Source organism: Oncorhynchus gorbuscha, linkage group LG02 (assembly GCF_021184085.1).
Source record: "Oncorhynchus gorbuscha isolate QuinsamMale2020 ecotype Even-year linkage group LG02, OgorEven_v1.0, whole genome shotgun sequence".
NCBI classification, from domain to species: domain Eukaryota; kingdom Metazoa; phylum Chordata; class Actinopteri; order Salmoniformes; family Salmonidae; genus Oncorhynchus; species Oncorhynchus gorbuscha.
In genome coordinates, this window is record NC_060174.1 from 53,374,105 (window position 1) to 53,394,101 (window position 19,997).

Consider the following 19,997-nt stretch of genomic DNA (forward strand, 5'->3'; position numbering starts at 1 on the left):
GAGGACATGCGGTATAAAAGACACAAGTTGCTTGTTCTTTTAGAAAATACTTCTGAGTATTCTTTTTGCAGTTTTTGGTCCAGACCTCCTCGCTTTACACTGTCTTCGACTTATTGAGTTTCTCTTAACTTCACTAGGGTGGGGGGAACTATTTTCACTTCCGGATGAAAAGTGTGCCCAAAATAAATTGCCTGCTACTCAGGCCCAGAAGCTAGGATATGCATATAATTGGTAGATTTGGATGGAAAACACTCTAAAGTTTCAAAAACTGTTAAAATGTCTGTGAGTATAACATAACTGATTTGGTAGGCAAAAACCTGAGAAAAATCCATCCAGGAAGTGTGATGTTTTTGTTTGTTTGTATTTTTCTATTGAATTCCATTACAGTATCCATTGATTTAGGACTCAAATTGCACTTCCTATGGCTTCCACTAGATGTCAACAGTCTTTAGAAATTGTTTCAGGCTTGTATTCTGAAAAGTTAGAGAGTAAGACCTCAATGAATGAGTGGATAGTGGAAAGTCCCAGAGCTTTTTCATGTGCACGACCGAGAGTGTGCCTTTCTTGTTTACCTTTTATATTGACAACGTTATTGTCCGGTTGAAATATTATAGATTATTTAGGCTAAAAACAACCTGAGGATTGATTATAAACACCGTTTGACATGTTTCTACTAACTTTACGGATACTATTTTGATTTTCCGTCTGCCTGTGACTGCGTTTCAGCCTGTGGATTAAATGAACAAGACGCACGAAACAAAACGGAGGTTTTGTGATCTAAACACGGACTTTATCGAACAAAACAAACATTTGAGAAAATGGGAGTCTTGTGAGTGCAACCATATGAAGATCACCAAAGGTAGGTGATTAATTTTATTGCTATTTCTGACTTGTGTAACTCCTCTACTTGGCTGGTTACTGTTTGTAATGATTTGTCTGCTGGGTGCTGTTCTCAGATAAACGCATGGTATGCTTTCCCCATCAAGCCTTTTTGAAACCTGACACTGTGGTTGGATTAACAAGAAGTTAATCTTTAAACCGATGTATAACACTTGTATGTTTTTATGAATTTTTAAAATGAGTATTTCTGTTTTTGAATTTGGCGCTCTGCAATTTCACTGGATGTTGGCCAGGTGGGATGTTACCGTCCCATGTACCCTAGTGAGGTTAACGGTTAACCTCCGCTTTTTAAGGGCCGGCCTACGCCTTATACCCGGAGGTCTCTTTTTTAGTCTTCGAGACAACAACATAAGACCCAAGCCTTCTTGATGCTCGGGATCTGATGAAGCCTGTCTAGGCCACCACCTAACAATATTTTTGGCCACTGATTTTAAATGTGGTTTGGCTATGCTGAGGCCTCTCTTCAGAAACGGTAAAACCCATTCTAAAGAGGTTACGAAATATACCTCTTATCCCCGCACCATACATGGTAGGGTTTCCATGATAACCGGGTAATCCATTACCCACTTGATCAACATAATATGAGACATAGCGGTTAGGATCGAGATTGTGGTTGTGTACCATAACCATTTTAATTTATTTGTATTATGTTTATAAAAACAAATTTTATACGGTATATATGTGCAGATGCATTACTGGAGAGAGCCAGGTAAAATACATTGTGCTCCATGATGCACTCCTGTGTACACTCGAATGATGGTGTTTTTATCATGCATGAGGGTTTAAGTTAACCCCCACTTCCTCCACCACATCGTCCTGTAATACCCAACCGTTGAACTTTTGTGGCCAGTTTTTCCAACGGACCAACACCCATTTTCTTCCCTTTTGTCTCATTTGATCCAGAATCTACTCCACGTGAAAGACTTTATCTTTACCCAACTGTACCTTCTGGAGTTCCTTCTCATAAAAGGAACCCTTCTATAAGCTCCAAATCATAATCTTTTAATGTGTAGACAGGGGGTACACGTTGTAACTGTGAACAGCTCATCGCTGTAACCTTGCTCATATTTTATTCGAAAACACCCCTCAACTTGGATATACGTACCAGGTCCCCCACTATGAATTTAAAATCTATTATTTTCTTACGGCGAAGGGGGAACAAACCATACACATTTTTAAAGACTTGAAAAGAGTTTTCAGAAGAGACCTCAGAGGGCTTCATCCGTATACTCTTATGGTAGCTGTAGTTATAACCCTTTAATAAATCTTGAACTATATCCACATATCTATGGGTGTTGTGAGCCGTAAAGTATTTCCACATCCTTCAAAGTTCAAGAACTGAAGCTTTCAAATCCGAACCTGTAGCAAAATGTATGATATTGTGCTTCTTCATGAGTTTCTGAAAAGTATTCTTACATTAATTTTACTTTAATTCTATACCGCCGTCCGTATGCACTTTCTCGGGTGCTCCTCCTTCCTTCAAGATAGAGTCAAAGGCCAGGGGTCACCTCTTCCCCACTCTTATTTTTTAAGACCCTTACAAATGCTATTTTAGATAAACTATCTATAACCGTTAGCATGTATTGATTTCCATATTTTTTTATCTGCAAGGGCCTGCATGTCACATAGATCCACCTGAAACTGGGACAAGGGATGAGTAGAAAAAACTATTTTGTGGAAATTGTTTTCACACAGGTTGATGCTAGCCATTCATTCACTTGAGCAGCGCCTAACCTGCTACCTGTTTCTTCGGCTATAGCTCTCTGGAACCTCTCCTTCCCCTCATAAGACCCTGGGTTAGAGGGGGTATAATAAATGTTTTTTTAAATCTGCTCCGCCTTCATTCTTGCCTCTCTGATGTACAATAACATGAATGAGCCCCTTTCAAATAACGAGAACATTTATTTTCATTTTGCATTTTATTTTTGCAAACATTTTTTAAGTATCACGTATCCATACAATTCAGGATACGTAGCAGGTTATTAGTACCCGTTTTCTCAATGACCCATGCATGCAAAACCTTTTAAACTTGGTTTACATTTACAGGCTTATATCGCTGAATTTGTAAGACACATACATCTGTTATATAAGTATAAAAACAACAAATATGATACATGTTACAATTAAATGATGTTTCAAACAAATAAACTAAAATCTTAGACAAGGATTTTTCTAGTTCTTCAGAATCATCCACAAGATGGGATACCAGTTGTGACCATTGTAGAGTCTCCCCGTATGTCTTACATGACTCATGATTTGTTCCATTTTTAGCACACGCTCTGCATTAACCCCTTTATTGTGGGTTGTGTAAAGCGATACATTGTTCACTTTAATTTCAATAATTTGCTGCATAACATTTGTGTCATTTTTATGTCTATATTTTAGTTTGGTCAGGTCGTGAGTCGGAGTGGGAATTATATGTTTTGTGTTCTATGTTTTTTATTTCTTTTTCTATTTTTGTATTTCTATGTTTTCTATTTCTTGGGACTCTGGAGGGTCCAGGCTAAAGTGGTCATCCAGCCTGGAGGAGTGGTGCCAAGGCTGCGCACCAGAGCTCCAGTGCTCCCCCACAGCCCGGTCCATCCGGTGCCTCCTCCACTCACCAGGCCTCCTATAGGTCTCCCCAGCCTTGTGGGTCCTGTGGTAGCCCCACGCACCAGGCTGTCTCTCCGTCTCCTCCCTCCAGGTTCTCCCGCCTGTCTGGCGCTTCCAGTGTCTCCCTCCAGTCAGGAGCTACCGGAGCCGAACGTCAGTCAGGAGCAGCCGGAGCCGCCCGTCAGTCAGGAGCTGCCGGAGCCGCCCGCATGTCCGGCGCTGCCGGAGTCTCCCGCCTGATAGGCGCTGACGGAGTCTCCCGTCTATTCGGGGCCCGCTGCAAGGGTCCCCGGTCCGAGGTCGGCAGCGAGGGTCGCCGCTCCGAAGGCGCCACCTAAGTGGAGTGGGGTCCACGTCCCGTGCCGCCACCGCGGACAGATGCCCACCCAGACCCTCCCCTATAGGTTTAGGTTTTGCGGCCGGAGTCCGCACCTTGGGGGGGGGGCAGCTGGCTATCGTTGTCTCTGATTGAGAACCATACTTAGGCAGCCTGTTCTCCCACTATGGGTTGTGGGTACTTATTTTCTGATTAATGTTTTTGTTGCACCTTACAGAACTGTTCGTTTGTCGGATTGTTGTTTTTGTTCAGTATTCATCTTTATTAAAATTATTATGAATACGTACCACGCTGCACTTTGGTCCTCTTCTCCTTCTCCCGACGACAATCGTTACACTTTGTAAATTCTCTCAAAAGAAAAAAAACATTTATTCTCTCTAATATCGTATGCATATAGTTACCCCATTGCTTTATGTCTAAATAAAAAATATATATTGTTACTCGTTCTCTTGGGGTTTATTGAGCCAGAATGTCACCACATCAGCCACCAAAGCTTCCTTGTATTTGTTGTCGTCCATCAGTGCGTGCCTGATTTTTTTGAGTTTCTCATGGATGTAGATCACCTCCTTCAGTTCATGTAGGAAAGCCTCGGTTACACCGTAAACCCTGGGAATAGACCCATAGACTCCAGGGTTCTGACCATTGATGGTATAAAGCGGCAGGACCACGGTGTTTTCACCAGCTCCTCAAAGTGGTTGAAGAAGTAGTACCGGGGTGGGTCATATAAACACGGATGTCGTTGGCTGGAGTGACTGATCTCACAACCGGGGCATTTTTCTCTTATATACTCTCCAATCACCACATCTAAAATTGAGGCTACAGAGGCCTTGATGGTGTCCACAGAAATAGTACATGTACACATCCCCAGGCTGTGTACATGTAGGGGGTGTCGGGGGGCTTGCCTGGGGGGAGTAGAAAGGAGGGCTGTGAGGCCTTAGGGACTCTGGTCCCCATGACGTATCGGAGTCCTGATATGGTATATGAATATCCATGGTATATGCTGAAATGAAGAACCAGAGGCTTTATGGTCACCCCCTTTTATTGTTGAACCATTCCTTTGGTATCGGGGTGTGGTTAATGTAACAGCCACCTACTTAGTTTTTTTCAGGGGATGACCCTACTGAGGATGACCCTTCTGGGGACTCCTTTGAATCATAATCCTTAGGATTCATATATATCATGCACCTCCTTAGTTTAAACGTGTTATGGCTGCAATGCCGCTAACGGGATCGATATGATAACTACAAGTGAAAATAGAGGGCGCCAAATTCAAACCACAGAAATCTCATAATTACAATTCCTAAAACATACATGTGTCTCATACCATTTTAAAGCTATTCTCGTTGTTAATCCCACCAACGTATCCGATTTCAAATATGCTTTTCAGCAAAAGCACTACAAATGATTATGTTAGGTCTCCACCAAACCACAATAAGCACAGCCATTTTCCAGCTAAATATAGCCTTCACAAAAAGCATAAATAAAGATAAAATGAATCACTAACCTTGAATTATCTTCATCAGATGACACTCATAGGACTTTATGTTCCACAATACATGCATGTTTTGTTTGATAAAGTTCATATTTATATTTAAAAAATCTGAGTTTACATTGGCATATTAGATTCATTAGTTCCAAAAACATCAAGTGATTTTGCATAGCCACATCGTTTCAACAGAAATGTAGATGATAATACAAGTTATACACATGGAATTATAGACATACATCGCCTTAATGCAACCGCTGTGTCAGATTTTTAAAAAAGCTTGCGGAAAAAGCAAGCCATGCAATAATCTGAGAGAGCTCAGAACAGTAGCCAAATTAGCCGCCATGTATTAGTCAACAGAAACCAGACAATACATGATAAATGTTTCCTTACCTTCGATGAACTTCATCAGATTGCAGTACTAGGAATCCCAGGTCCACAATAAATGCTTGATTTGTTCGAAAATGTTATTTATGTCCAATTAGCGACTTTGGTTAGCGCGTTTGGTAAACAATTCCAAAGTCACAAAGCGCGTCCACTATAACGTGACGAAATGTCCAAAAGTTCCGTAACAGAAGGTAGAAACATGTCAAACAATGTACTGAATCAATCTTTAGAATGTTGTTTACATATATCTTGAATAACGTTGCAACCGGAGAATTAGAATGACTTCAGATGACCGGTGGAACGCAAGTCCTTCCCCTGTGAAGGCGCATGGTGAATGCATGGTCAACTCGTGGAAATTGTGACTATTTCTTGTCTCATTTGACCCCCCTTCACATTAAAGTCATCAGACAAAGTTCTATTGACTGTTGACATCTAGTGGAAGGCGTAGGAAGTGAAAACTCATCCATATCTCACTGTAATTTCAATGAGAGCTTGGTTGAAAATCCGCCACCCCAGAAAATAAAAAACAGGAAGTGGAATTTCTCAGGTTTTTGCCTGCTATATGAGTTCTGTTATACTCACAGACATAATTCAAACAGTTTTAGAAACTTCAGAGTGTTTTCTGTCCAATACTAATAATAATATGCATATATTAGCAACTGAGACTGAGGAGTTGGCCATTTACAATGGGCACCTTTTCATCCAAGCTATTCAATACTGCCCCTGCAGCCATAAAAAGTTAACAATACTCTGCCGTTGTTGGCTCTGTACAAAAAGAGCATCCACTAACTAACATTTTCAATTCCATTATATCCCAACTTTTAAAAGGAATAAGCATACGCAACCTAAAATCCCCAGTCAGTCCACCATCACGGATGTTACCGTTGCAGATCTTCGTTGCTGATATCGAACTCCACGCACCCACATGGAAGTTCATTCTTTCTTTGTATTTTCACCCTATGAAATATCCTTCCTGAGGAGTCAGGGGTACCTTCCCAATGGGTCTCATAGCCCGTGAACAAGCTATACCCCTTTTTGATAACTCTCAGTTCGAAACACATGCCAGTCTTCAAGCCTGTAGTCCACTCCTAAAGTCTTGTCTTTATATTCTTCTCCTTCGGCTACGGTATAGAGTCACTCTACAGGCCGGCTAATCAAACATATAACCCCATAGTTGTCCATTAGACATCAACACTTGATCTTTCAACACAGTTGCGGGCGGTATTTGGGTTCTATACATATCTAGAAAATGCTTTTTTGGCGCATCGTATATTTATGCTTTATACTCTTCCCTTTCTATATGTTTTAACTGGGCTCCTCTGCTTCCGTTGTTAAGGTCCTCACGGGTGTGTCAGTGGGGTTTATCTCTCGAGGTCGCTCGTAGTGTTCACAGCTCTTACTTATACCCCGGCTGACCTACACCCCGGACATTACTGTTTCGTACACAACAGCCAGGCCCTAAGTTCACTAACATTCAAAGGCACTTGAATCTTTTGTCTTTGGCCATTCACCCTCTGAATGGCACACATGCACAGTATGTGTTCCAATTGTCTCAAGGCTTAACTCATCTACTATGAAGTGGATTTAACAGATATCGCTTACAACTATACATGTATGTACTCCATCAAAGTGTCTAGGCAGAAGGAGCTAGGGGTTGTTTCTGGACAGGACCCATGTCTATTTCCCCTGCCACCTGGGCACTTGTGCAGTTTTGAAAGACATTTACATTTACATTTAAGTCATTTAGCAGACGCTCTTATCCAGAGCGACTTACAAATTGGTGCATTCACCTTATGACATCCAGTGGAACAGTCACTTTACAATAGTGCATCTAAATCTTAAAGGGGGGGGGTGAGAGGGATTACTTATCCTATCCTGGGTATTCCTTAAAGAGGTGGGGTTTCAGGTGTCTCCGGAAAGTGGTGATTGACTCCGCTGTCCTGGCGTCGTGAGGGAGTTTGTTCCACCATTGGGGGGCCAGAGCAGCGAACAGTTTTGACTGGGCTGAGCGGGAGCATACAGTCGACGCAATCAACTGCCTTTTCTCTCGTGCCTTTTCTCTCAGGAGAGTGACAGGAGTCCACGTGGAGTGAGCATGGAGAGAGATCCATTCCAAACTTCTCATGTTGCTGGTATACTGCTTGGCAAATGGACAAGACATAAGGGGTGGTAAAGGTGGATCCGGCCCAGGTGAGACATCAGTCTGTTTGGGGAAACTCTGATTATTCCTCAGACATTGGGAGATTATCATAGGCCATCCACTTTGAACATGTGCCATTGGGAAGTCAAACTTTAAAGCTGAAAATGAAGAAAGATTGAGTGCCAGGGAAGGGGGTGGTCAACTGTGCCCGTAATTGATTAGGCTTGTCCATTTACATTACATTTACATTTAAGTCATTTAGCAGACGCTCTTATCCAGAGCGACTTACAAATTGGTGCATTCACCTTATGACATCCAGTGGAACAGCCACTTTACAATAGTGCATCTAAATATTTTAAGGGGGGGGGGGGGGGTGAGAAGGATTACTTTATCCTATCCTAGGTATTCCTTAAAGAGGTGGGGTTTCAGGTGTCTCCGGAAGGTGGTGATTGACTCCGCTGTCCTGGCGTCGTGAGGGAGTTTGTTCCACCATTGGGGAGCCAGAGCAGCGAACAGTTTTGACTGGGCTGAGCGGGAACTGTACTTCCTCAGTGGTAGGGAGGCGAGCAGGCCAGAGGTGGATGAACGCAGTGCCCTTATTTGGGTGTGGGGCCTGATCAGAGCCTGGAGGTACTGAGGTGCCGTTCCCCTCACAGCTCCGTAGGCAAGCACCATGGTCTTGTAGCGGATGCGAGCTTCAACTGGAAGCCAGTGGAGAGAGCGGAGGAGCGGGGTGACGTGAGAGAACTTGGGAAGGTTGAACACTAGACGGGCTGCGGCGTTCTGGATGAGTTGTAGGGGTTTAATGGCACAGGCAGGGAGCCCAGCCAACAGCGAGTTGCAGTAATCCAGACGAGAGATGACAAGTGCCTGGATTAGGACCTGCGCCGCTTCCTGTGTGAGGCAGGGTCGTACTCTGCGGATGTTGTAGAGCATGAACCTACAGGAACGGGCCACCGCCTTGATGTTAGTTGAGAACGACAGGGTGTTGTCCAGGATCACGCCAAGGTTCTTAGCGCTCTGGGAGGAGGACACAATGGAGTTGTCAACCGTGATGGCGAGATCATGGAACGGGCAGTCCTTCCCCGGGAGGAAGAGCAGCTCCGTCTTGCCGAAGTTCAGCTTGAGGTGGTGATCCGTCATCCACACTGATATGTCTGCCAGACATGCAGAGATGCGATTCGCCACCTGGTCATCAGAAGGGGGAAAGGAGAAGATTAATTGTGTGTCGTCTGCATAGCAATGATAGGAGAGACCATGTGAGGTTATGACAGAGCCAAGTGACTTGGTGTATAGCGAGAATAGGAGAGGGCCTAGAACAGAGCCCTGGGGGACACCAGTGGTGAGAGCGCGTGGTGAGGAGACAGATTCTCGCCACGCCACCTGGTAGGAGCGACCTGTCAGGTAGGACGCAATCCAAGCGTGGGCCGCGCCGGAGATGCCCAACTCGGAGAGGGTGGAGAGGAGGATCTGATGGTTCACAGTATCGAAGGCAGCCGATAGGTCTAGAAGGATGAGAGCAGAGGAGAGAGAGTTAGCTTTAGCGGTGCGGAGCGCCTCCGTGATACAGAGAAGAGCAGTCTCAGTTGAATGACTAGTCTTGAAACCTGACTGATTTGGATGAAGAAGGTCATTCTGAGAGAGATAGCGGGAGAGCTGACCAAGGACGGCACGTTCAAGAGTTTTGGAGAGAAAAGAAAGAAGAGATACTGGTCTGTAGTTGTTGACATCGGAGGGATCGAGTGTAGGTTTTTTCAGAAGGGGTGCAACTCTCGCTCTCTTGAAGACGGAAGGGACGTAGCCAGCGGTCAGGGATAAGTTGATGAGCGAGGTGAGGTAAGGGAGAAGGTCTCCGGAAATGGTCTGGAGAAGAGAGGAGGGGATAGGGTCGAGCGGGCAGGTTGTTGGGCGGCCGGCCGTCACAAGACGCGAGATTTCATCTGGAGAGAGAGGGGAGAAAGAGGTCAGAGCACAGGGTAGGGCAGTGTGAGCAGAACCAGCGGTGTCGTTTGACTTAGCAAACGAGGATCGGATGTCGTCGACCTTCTTTTCAAAAGAAAAGGATTGGAAAGGTGTGAGCAATACAACTCAAACTCCACCTGTCTCTCTTTTCCAGTTGTAAACACATTTTGTCTAAATAACATTAGATTTCATTCTGGTTTGGGGAACACAAGTACTCAAATTGAGTCATAACATTGTTCTAATTCTATTGTATCACTGTAACAAGGTACGCGGCAAGTTCAGGGAGTGAATACATTTAATAAATAAACGACCATGAACAAAACATGAAACACTAACAGCACACCGACATGAAACAGATACAGAAACATTAATGCCTGGGGAAGGAACCAAAGGGAGTGACATAAATAGGGCAGGTAATCAAGTAGGTGATAGTGTCAAGGTGAGTGTCAATAAGCGCTGGTGCATGGGATGATGGTGACAGGTGTGCGTAATAATCAGCAGTCTGGTGACCTTGGGGCCAGAGAGGGAGTATACGTGACAATCACCAGTGACCTCTCCTACTCTTTATTGTGTAAATCTCTATGGCCGTCTTCGCCACTCTGCCAGCTGACATCCAAGCAGGTGAGTAACACTTAGAGAGCACTCTGACAGGTACCGTTTGTCATGACATCTTAGTAGAACCTTTACATTCTGTTCCTATTTTTTCCCTTTCCAGAGGATGTTGCTGTGGTTATCCCGGATGTCACCTCACACGTCACCAAGGACGTAACACTTGATGTTCCATGCAGAGCTAGGAAAGGGGCAGTCCTGCGATTATTTTGCAGGCTTTGGAGGGCAGTGTGCTGCTGCGCCTGCCACAAGGAAGAGGAAAACAATATTAATTATTCATCACACCTGCAGAAAAGGGATTGAACCATAGACCATTAAATTATTCGCATTTTAATTTAACTAAATTCTGCTTTTCTTCGGTTTACTACTTATTTCAGAACTTTTCTATAAACTTTCACTTTGCAAGTGTGGAGTAGGTTGTGTAAATAAGTGGGAAACATCCCAATTTTTATGCTTTGAATAATTTACTTTGTACATTTAAAAAAATATGTATTATTTCACAACAAAAAAACGGAGGGCGCTCAACCAGGTGCAACCAAAAATTTGAATCATCATAGAAAAGGAAAAAGCGCAACTCTTGCTCACTGTAAAAAAATGCCGTTTTATTCAAGCAAGGTTAAAAGATGAACGTTTTGGCCTAGTCTATGATGATATGGAAAGTTGTGTTTGCCCAGTAAAAGGGTGACCCAGAGTCACCCTGGTTCTTGAGGGTTGAAGACAGTGAAAAATGATCATTAAGTAAATGGGACTTTTCAATTATTGAATAAAGATCTTTAAATGAACATGAATTTAAATACAATTGACGTGAGGATCAGAGCAGGCTGACTGGCTAGGCCTGAAGGCCCTCTGCCTCTACCTCTGTGTGGTTCATCTCAACCAAGAGGTTGTGTGGGTTGTCTTTCTCTCTGTGGGTGTGAATCACTATGACTTCTCCCTCTGCCTGCCATTGGGCTGATCAGAAGCCTTCTGCTCTTTCTTGCTCACATGAACAGGAGGAATGGCCTCTGGGGTAACCTCCTCCTCTATCTAACGCCTCTTCCACCTCCTCTTTCTGACTGTGTTCGACTGAGGTCACTCGTGCTCTCTCCCTGGGTGTTGGATAGTTCCTCCTCCTCTGTGTCTTTGTGAGTTTGGAGGGAGTTATCCTGTTCCGGCTCCCTCTAAGGGTGTGCATCAAACTTTTTCGGTGTGTTAAGGGGTTCAGTGCTTTTGGAGTCTGAAGTTCGATCTCTAGCGATGAGTGTGGGGTCTGTCCCGTAGTGGTGTCCCCATCCCTCAACTGAGACATGTGATGAGGCCAAGGAAGATCAATCTACAAGGACGGGATAGGGCACATCACAACACTGCTGCTCATTCATATTCAAACATACCTCAGAGTACAGACACAAACATGGACGCCCCCCCCCCCACACACACAATGAAATTACCTATACATATCAGAATCATACATTCTTCCCCCACATGTATTGATCCCCCTTCTCTAACATGTTGAGTCAATTCCAGATGCTGGAATGGTGCTGGAATGGTGCTGGAATGCAGGTGCAGTAGGAGGGCCTAATATGTAATGATGTGATACCATGTGTACCCCATATCCTGTGTTTGTGTTGTTTTTTTAACTTTCATTTAAACAGGGAGTCACACTGAGATTAAACATCCATTTTACAAGAGTGCCCTGTAAATGTTGAAGTCATATTGACTACCAGAGTGATCCTTCTCTACATAGGAATTGCATACCATATTTTTTCCATACATCAAAATAATACTTTATTGTCAATCAGCAATTGCTTACCTAGATAAGGCTTCAACAAGGCCCCAGTTAATGGTTGAAAATAACTTATTTCAGTGCCAATGAGTTACACTGAGTTAAGAACACCTGCTCTTTCCATGACATATGCTGACCAGGTGAATCCAGGTTAATGCTATAATCCCTTATGGATCCACTTAAATCAGTATAGATAAAGAGGAAGAGACAGGTAAAAAAAAATATTGTAAGGCTTGAGACAATTAAGACGTGGATTGTGTATGTGTGTCATTCAGAGGGAGAATGGGCAAGACAAAATATTTACATGCCTTTCAAAGGGGCATGGTAGTAGGTGCCAGGGGTACCAGATTGTGTCAAGAACTGCAACACTGCTGGGTTGTTTACGCTCAACAGTTTCCCGTGTGTATCAAGAATGGTCCACCACTCAAAAGACATACAGCCAACTTGACACAACTGTGGGAAGCATTGGAGTCAACATGGGCCAGCATCACTGTGAATGTGTTGTACACTCAGTACATTAATAGTATTGGTACCGTTCTTGCCATAACCTGTAAAGGTGGAGCAGCCTGCGAGGCAGGGGGAGGTGTAGCTGATGCCATTGTCTGAACACACAGGGTCCCACTCCCCAGCCAAGCAGGAGCAGTCTCTGACAACAGGCTGCCATCGTACACCAGGGGACCTGGGGGACAGAGAAAATGGCTGGTAATAATGATGTTTAAATAATTGTTGCTGAACTATCATTGACACAGGCACAGTGACAAAACAGCCAGGAATCCTGACTCAGTAACAACCATACTGAATATTCACACAAGAGGGAACCCCGGCACAAGCCCATGTGTGTTTTGGGCTAACTCTCCCTCATATTCCACTGAACAAAACTTTTGTTTTAATCAACCCACCCACCAATCAACCAATCAGATGTCATATTTACCCATTGTAGGACACGGTCAGACCAGCCACCTGAACATTGTCACACTTAGTGCCAGACTGCAGAGGGAGGAGGAGGTTGGCCATGAAGGAGGTGACGAAAGACAGCTGGGCTCCAGACACAACGCCAAGCTTATACCTCTTCATCAGTAGACCTCCCAGGAATATCCCCACCACACCCACAGGCAGGTTCAACTCACCAGGAAAAGTTATACTCACACGTCTTTAGTGCTACCAGTGTGCTGGAGTTTCATTTCCACTCATGTTCAACAAACCTACAGGGGATGGGAGAGAACGAAACAAGTGTATTTAATTGCATTCAACATCAGTACTGACAGGATGGAACATTTCAGTTGGAACATGTCCAGGTTTCTATGGATTCGTTGAGACAGGCAGCCCAATTCAGTCATTTATTTTAGTAATTGGTATTTTGACCAATCAGATATGCTCTGAAAAAAAGCTGATACGAAAATATCTAATGTGATTGGTCAAAAGACCAATTAGTGGAAAAAATATCATAATTGGGCTTGTCTCTCTGTCCCTGACCCAAACTTCAGTCCTTGCATCAATTACAGAGGGCTGAAAAGGATTAGGATCAAGAATCGTTACCCCCTACCCGATGTCCGCCGCCTTGGAGTTGGCCCTAGGAGACCAATTCTTCACCAAACTGGACCTCCGCAATGCTTAAAATCTGGAGAGAATCAGGGAGATGAGAGGAAAATGTCCTTTAACACCCCTAGTGGTCACTGAGTATTTAGTCATGACCTTTGGAATATGAACTCACCGGCCGTCTTTCAGGCATTGATCAATGACACTCTTAGGGATATGTTGAACCGGTTCGTCTTTGTTCACCTCGACGACATCCTGATCTTCTCCAAAAAACCTCTGGAACACATACAGCCCTGTCTCACCTCACGTAAGCAGGTTTTTGCAGGAATCCTGAGACTGACAGGGCATTGATAGAGCTCAAGGGACGTTTCACCTCCGGACCCATCCTCGTTCATCCTGATCCTACTCGCCCCTTTGTGGTAGAGGTGGACGCCTCGGACACCGGAGCTGGTGCGGTACTTTCACAGCGGAACGAGGAGGACAAGAAACTGCACCCATGCACCTTTCTCTCCAAGCGGGTCTCACCAGCGGAAGGCAACTACGATGTAGAAAACTGGGAGCTTTTGGCAGTTAAGTGGGCCCTTGAGGGGTGGAGATACTGGTTGGAACCACTGCTTCATCTTCTGGTCTCTTCTCTGCACCTGGGTCCAACCTTACCACGTCACAGTTATAGCATCTCTTAATCCCTTCTCTTAACATGTATGGCCCCAAAGCATAATCAAGCAGCTGACCAATTACGCAAGACTTTAGTTCGAAGGTAACTGAAATTAGTCAACAACTGGATACATTTCTTTATTTCTCAAGTGAAAATATCCTCCGCATTGGAGTATATCTACAAGTACAAGTTTAACCAGTATTTCAGTTGTTGAGGAAGGATCCTACAGCCATGAGGAAACAGCCCACAGCATTGAACCTGGGCCGGTGCAGCTTCGCCCCAAAATGGCTGACCACAGCCAGGAACAGCAGGTTACCTGCAAGAAACCACAACACTGCAGTAGTCAGGAATAGCAAATTATAAACACTGTTATTTTTTAAACTAAAAATGGCATATCCGTTTGGAAACTAGGCTGCAACAACACAGCATCAAATAAAACAATGTCAATCAATTAATAGGAACAACAATAACACTGGACAGTATTGAAAGCAGACTCTGATTGAACCACAAAAAAATGGATCCTACTGTAGTCTATATCTGGTTTTTACTACATGAATTCTTAAGCAACTCAATGTTATTGTTGATATCCATCTCAAAGCTGCCGTCTATGAGTCCAATGAGAGAGCTGGACAGGGAAAAAGTGTCTCTCTGAGTGATGGCACTGTTCATGTAGGACCCTGACAGAGCACTGGTGAAGGAGGCGAACAACAGGGCCACGATGAACTGCTGACAAATGTAACGGATGTGAAACGGCTAGCTTAGTTAGCGGTGTGCGCTAAATAGCGTTTCAATCGGTTACGTCACTTGCTCTGAGACCTTGAAGTAGTAGTTCCCCTTGCTCTGCAAGGGCCACGGTTTTTGTGGAGCGATGGGTAACGATGCTTCAAGGGTGACTGTTGTTGATGTGTGCAGAAGGTCCCTGGTTCGCACCCGGGTATGGGCGAGGGGACGGACGTAAAATTAGGGACCTTCTGCACACCATCAACAACAGTCACCCACGAAGCATCGTTACCCATCGCTCCACAAAAGCCGCGGCCCTTACAGAGCAAGGGGAACTACTACTTCAAGGTCTCAGAGCAAGTGACGTAACCGATTGAAACACTATTTAGCGCGCACCACCGCTAACTAAGCTAGCCGTTTCACATCCGTTACACTCACCCCCCTTTTGACCTTCCTCCTTTTCCGCAGCAACCAGTAATCCGGGTCAACAGCATCAATGTAACAGTACAACTTTACGTCCGTCCCCTCGCCCATACCCGGGCGCGAACAGGGACCTTCTGCACACAACGACAACAGTCACCCTCAAAGCATCGTTACCCATCGCTCCACAAAAGCCCTTACAGAGCAAGGGGAACTACTACTTCAAGGTCTGCAGAGCAAGGGGAACTACTACTTCACAGGTCTCAGAGCATCAATGTGACGACCTTCTGCACAACGACAACAGTCACCCTCAAAACGCTCCACAAAAGCCGCGGCTCTTGCAGAGCAAGGGGATTGAAACGCTATTTAGCGCACACCGCTAACTAAGCTAGCCGTTTCACATCCGTTACACATACAATAGAAACACCTATATATGAAACCATAAATAACTGAATGTTTCTCTATATACCGCTACCTCTATAGAAAAGTGGCAACATTACATTCAGCTTTAAGATAGTGACACCTCCAGAAAATCGTCTCACTCTCACTGTATGCACTAAAAGTCCACCAGACTGAGTGTGCTCGGCCAGTTTACCAGCTAGTGAGCACAATTTTACACAAAACAACCAATAACATGTAAAAACCAACTCAGAAATCCCTAACAAATGGATTCTTGATTAAAAAAATCTCCTAGACAAAATCCAGTACAAGTAAACTACTCAGTAAACATAGTCTCTGTGACCCGTAAATGTGTTTTTTTTTACCTCAGCTAGCATCAAGCTAACATATACTCTCACTCAATGTAAATCATCTTCTTCTCTCACTCAGTTCGACACAAAGCCAAAACAAAACCTTTCCTAACATGATAATATATGGACAAAGTTGTTAAATAGCATGTTATTACATATTGTGTACATATTTGAACGTTTGAAGTGCTGTTACATACCTGTAATAGTAAAAGAACTGACACAGTTTACCTCTGTAAAGTTCTGGTCCTTATTCTGCAGAATGGTAAGCGCTTGGCCTGAATTGAATGTTTCTCCTGCTACAACAGTACAACAGCGCCATCTATTGGCCTGATGGACTGCTGACACTAAAGTATGTAAAAAATACCATTTAGATTCATTAAGACAAATACATAAACAATTTGGGGGTATAAATGGGTGTCTGTTTTTAGTGACTTTGTTTTCAACCCATTACACATGCACAATCATACACGTGCATTTTAAAGCATTATTAAGAACCTTTGTTGACATGTGTGTGTTTCTTGAACTCTGTGATGCATTTATTTGGGCTCCAATCTGAGGTGCAGTTAACTCTACTGAACTTATCCTCTGCAGCAAAGGTAACTCTGAGTCTTCCTCATGAAAGCCAGTTTCAGCGTAGCGCTTCATGGTTTTTGCGACTTCACTAGAAGAAACTTTCAAAGATCTTGAATATTTCCGTTTTGACTGACATTCATGTCTTAAGTAATGATGGACAGTATTGAAAGCAGACTCTGATTGAACCACAAAAAAATGGATCCTACTGTAGTCTATATCTGGTTTTTACTACATGAATTCTTAAGCAACTCAATGTTATTGTTGATATCCATCTCAAAGTTGTCGTCTATGAGTCCAATGAGAGAGCTGGACAGGGAAAAAGTGTCTCTCTGAGTGATGGCACTGTTCATGTAGGACCCTGACAGAGCACTGGTGAAGGAGGCGAACAACAGGGCCACGATGAACTGCTGACAAATGTAACGGATGTGAAACGGCTAGCTTAGTTAGCGGTGTGCGCTAAATAGCGTTTCAATCGGTTACGTCACTTGCTCTGAGACCTTGAAGTAGTAGTTCCCCTTGCTCTGCAAGGGCCACGGTTTTTGTGGAGCGATGGGTAACGATGCTTCAAGGGTGACTGTTGTTGATGTGTGCAGAAGGTCCCTGGTTCGCACCCGGGTATGGGCGAGGGGACGGACGTAAAATTAGGGACCTTCTGCACACCATCAACAACAGTCACCCACGAAGCATCGTTACCCATCGCTCCACAAAAGCCGCGGCCCTTACAGAGCAAGGGGAACTACTACTTCAAGGTCTCAGAGCAAGTGACGTAACCGATTGAAACGCTATTTAGCGCGCACCACCGCTAACTAAGCTAGCCGTTTCACATCCGTTACACTCACCCCCCTTTTGACCTTCCTCCTTTTTCCGCAGCAACCAGTAATCCGGGTCAACAGCATCAATGTAACAGTACAACTTTACGTCCGTCCCCTCGCCCATACCCGGGCGCGAACAGGGACCTTCTGCACACAACGACAACAGTCACCCTCAAAGCATCGTTACCCATCGCTCCACAAAAGCCGCGGCTCTTGCAGAGCAAGGGGAACTACTACTTCAAGGTCTCAGAGCAAGTGACGTAACGGATTGAAACGCTATTTAGCGCACACCGCTAACTAAGCTAGCCGTTTCACATCCGTTACACATACAATAGAAACACCTATATATGAAACCATAAATAACTGAATGTTTCTCTATATACCGCTACCTCTATAGAAAAGTGGCAACATTACATTCAGCTTTAAGATAGTGACACCTCCAGAAAATCGTCTCACTCTCACTGTATGCACTAAAAGTCCACCAGACTGAGTGTGCTCGGCCAGTTTACCAGCTAGTGAGCACAATTTTACACAAAACAACCAATAACATGTAAAAACCAACTCAGAAATCCCTAACAAATGGATTCTTGATTAAAAAAATCTCCTAGACAAAATCCAGTACAAGTAAACTACTCAGTAAACATAGTCTCTGTGACCCGTAAATGTGTTTTTTTTTTACCTCAGCTAGCATCAAGCTAACATATACTCTCACTCAATGTAAATCATCTTCTTCTCTCACTCAGTTCGACACAAAGCCAAAACAAAACCTTTCCTAACATGATAATATATGGACAAAGTTGTTAAATAGCATGTTATTACATATTGTGTACATATTTGAACGTTTGAAGTGCTGTTACATACCTGTAATAGTAAAAGAACTGACACAGTTTACCTCTGTAAAGTTCTGGTCCTTATTCTGCAGAATGGTAAGCGCTTGGCCTGAATTGAATGTTTCTCCTGCTACAACAGTACAACAGCGCCATCTATTGGCCTGATGGACTGCTGACACTAAAGTATGTAAAAAATACCATTTAGATTCATTAAGACAAATACATAAACAATTTGGGGGTATAAATGGTGGTCTGTTTTTAGTGACTTTGTTTTCAACCCATTACACATGCACAATCATACACGTGCATTTTAAAGCATTATTAAGAACCTTTGTTGACATGTGTGTGTTTCTTGAACTCTGTGATGCATTTATTTGGGCTCCAATCTGAGGTGCAGTTAACTCTACTGAACTTATCCTCTGCAGCAAAGGTAACTCTGAGTCTTCCTCATGAAAGCCAGTTTCAGCGTAGCGCTTCATGGTTTTTGCGACTTCACTAGAAGAAACTTTCAAAGATCTTGAATATTTCCGTTTTGACTGACATTCATGTCTTAAGTAATGATGGACTTGTTTCTCTTTGCTTATTTGAGCTGTTCTTGGCATAATATGGACTTTGTCTTTTACCAAATAGGGCTATATTCTGTACACCATGCCTACCTTGTCACAAAACAACCTATTGGTTGTTTCCAGGTATTCCAGGTGACTACCTCATGAAAATGTTTGAGAGAATGCCAAGAGTGTCCAAAGTGGTCAAGGAAAAGGATGGCTACTTCGAAGATTCTCAAAAATAAAATATATTTTGATTTGTTTAACACTTTTTGCTTACTACATGATTACAATTGTGCTATTTCATAATTTTGATGTCTTCACTATTATTCTAAAATGTAAAAAATTGTAAAAAAAATAAAGAAAAACTCTTAAATGAGTGGGTCTGTCCAGACTTTTGACAGGTACTGTAAATATTGTGATATTACAAATATGGTACAATCCAGGGGTGCAAAGCTCTTGGAGACTTACCCAGAAAGACTCACAGCTTTAATCGCTGCCAAATGTGATTCTAACATGTATTGTGAATACTTATGTAACTGAGATATTTCTGTATTTCATTTTCAATACATTTGAGAAAAAAAATGAAAAACATGATTTCACCTTGTCATTATGGTTTATTGTCTGCAACTGGGTAAGATGATTAAAAAAACTATAATTTAATCCATTTGGAATTTAGGCTGTAAGAAAACAAAATTAGGAAAAACTTAAGGGGTATGAACACTTTCTGAAAGCACTGTATATCTGCAAGAAAGTGATAAATGAGCGATTCAAGGGGGTCATTTATACATTGCCTTGTTTAAAAAAATAGCTATTATGCTATAATCGGCATAGTTTCTCAATCAGAGACAACGATTGACAGCTGCCTCTGATTGGGAACCATACCAGGCCAAACACATAGAAATCTAACACACAGAACAAAACATAGAATGCCCTCCCCAACTCACGCTCTGACCAAACTAAAATAGAGACATAAAAA

General features: G+C 43.4%; 1 long non-coding RNA gene across 1 annotated transcript; it reads right to left on the minus strand.

Annotated features, from left to right (window-relative positions):
* Positions 1-12,640: 12,640 nt before the first annotated feature.
* Positions 12,641-14,553, minus strand: LOC123993165. The gene is made up of 3 exons (XR_006831385.1): positions 13,890-14,553; positions 13,722-13,796; positions 12,641-13,380 (listed from the first exon to the last, which is right to left on the minus strand). It is a non-coding gene; the product is annotated as an uncharacterized LOC123993165 (long non-coding RNA).
* Between the last annotated feature and the right edge of the window lie 5,444 nt (positions 14,554-19,997).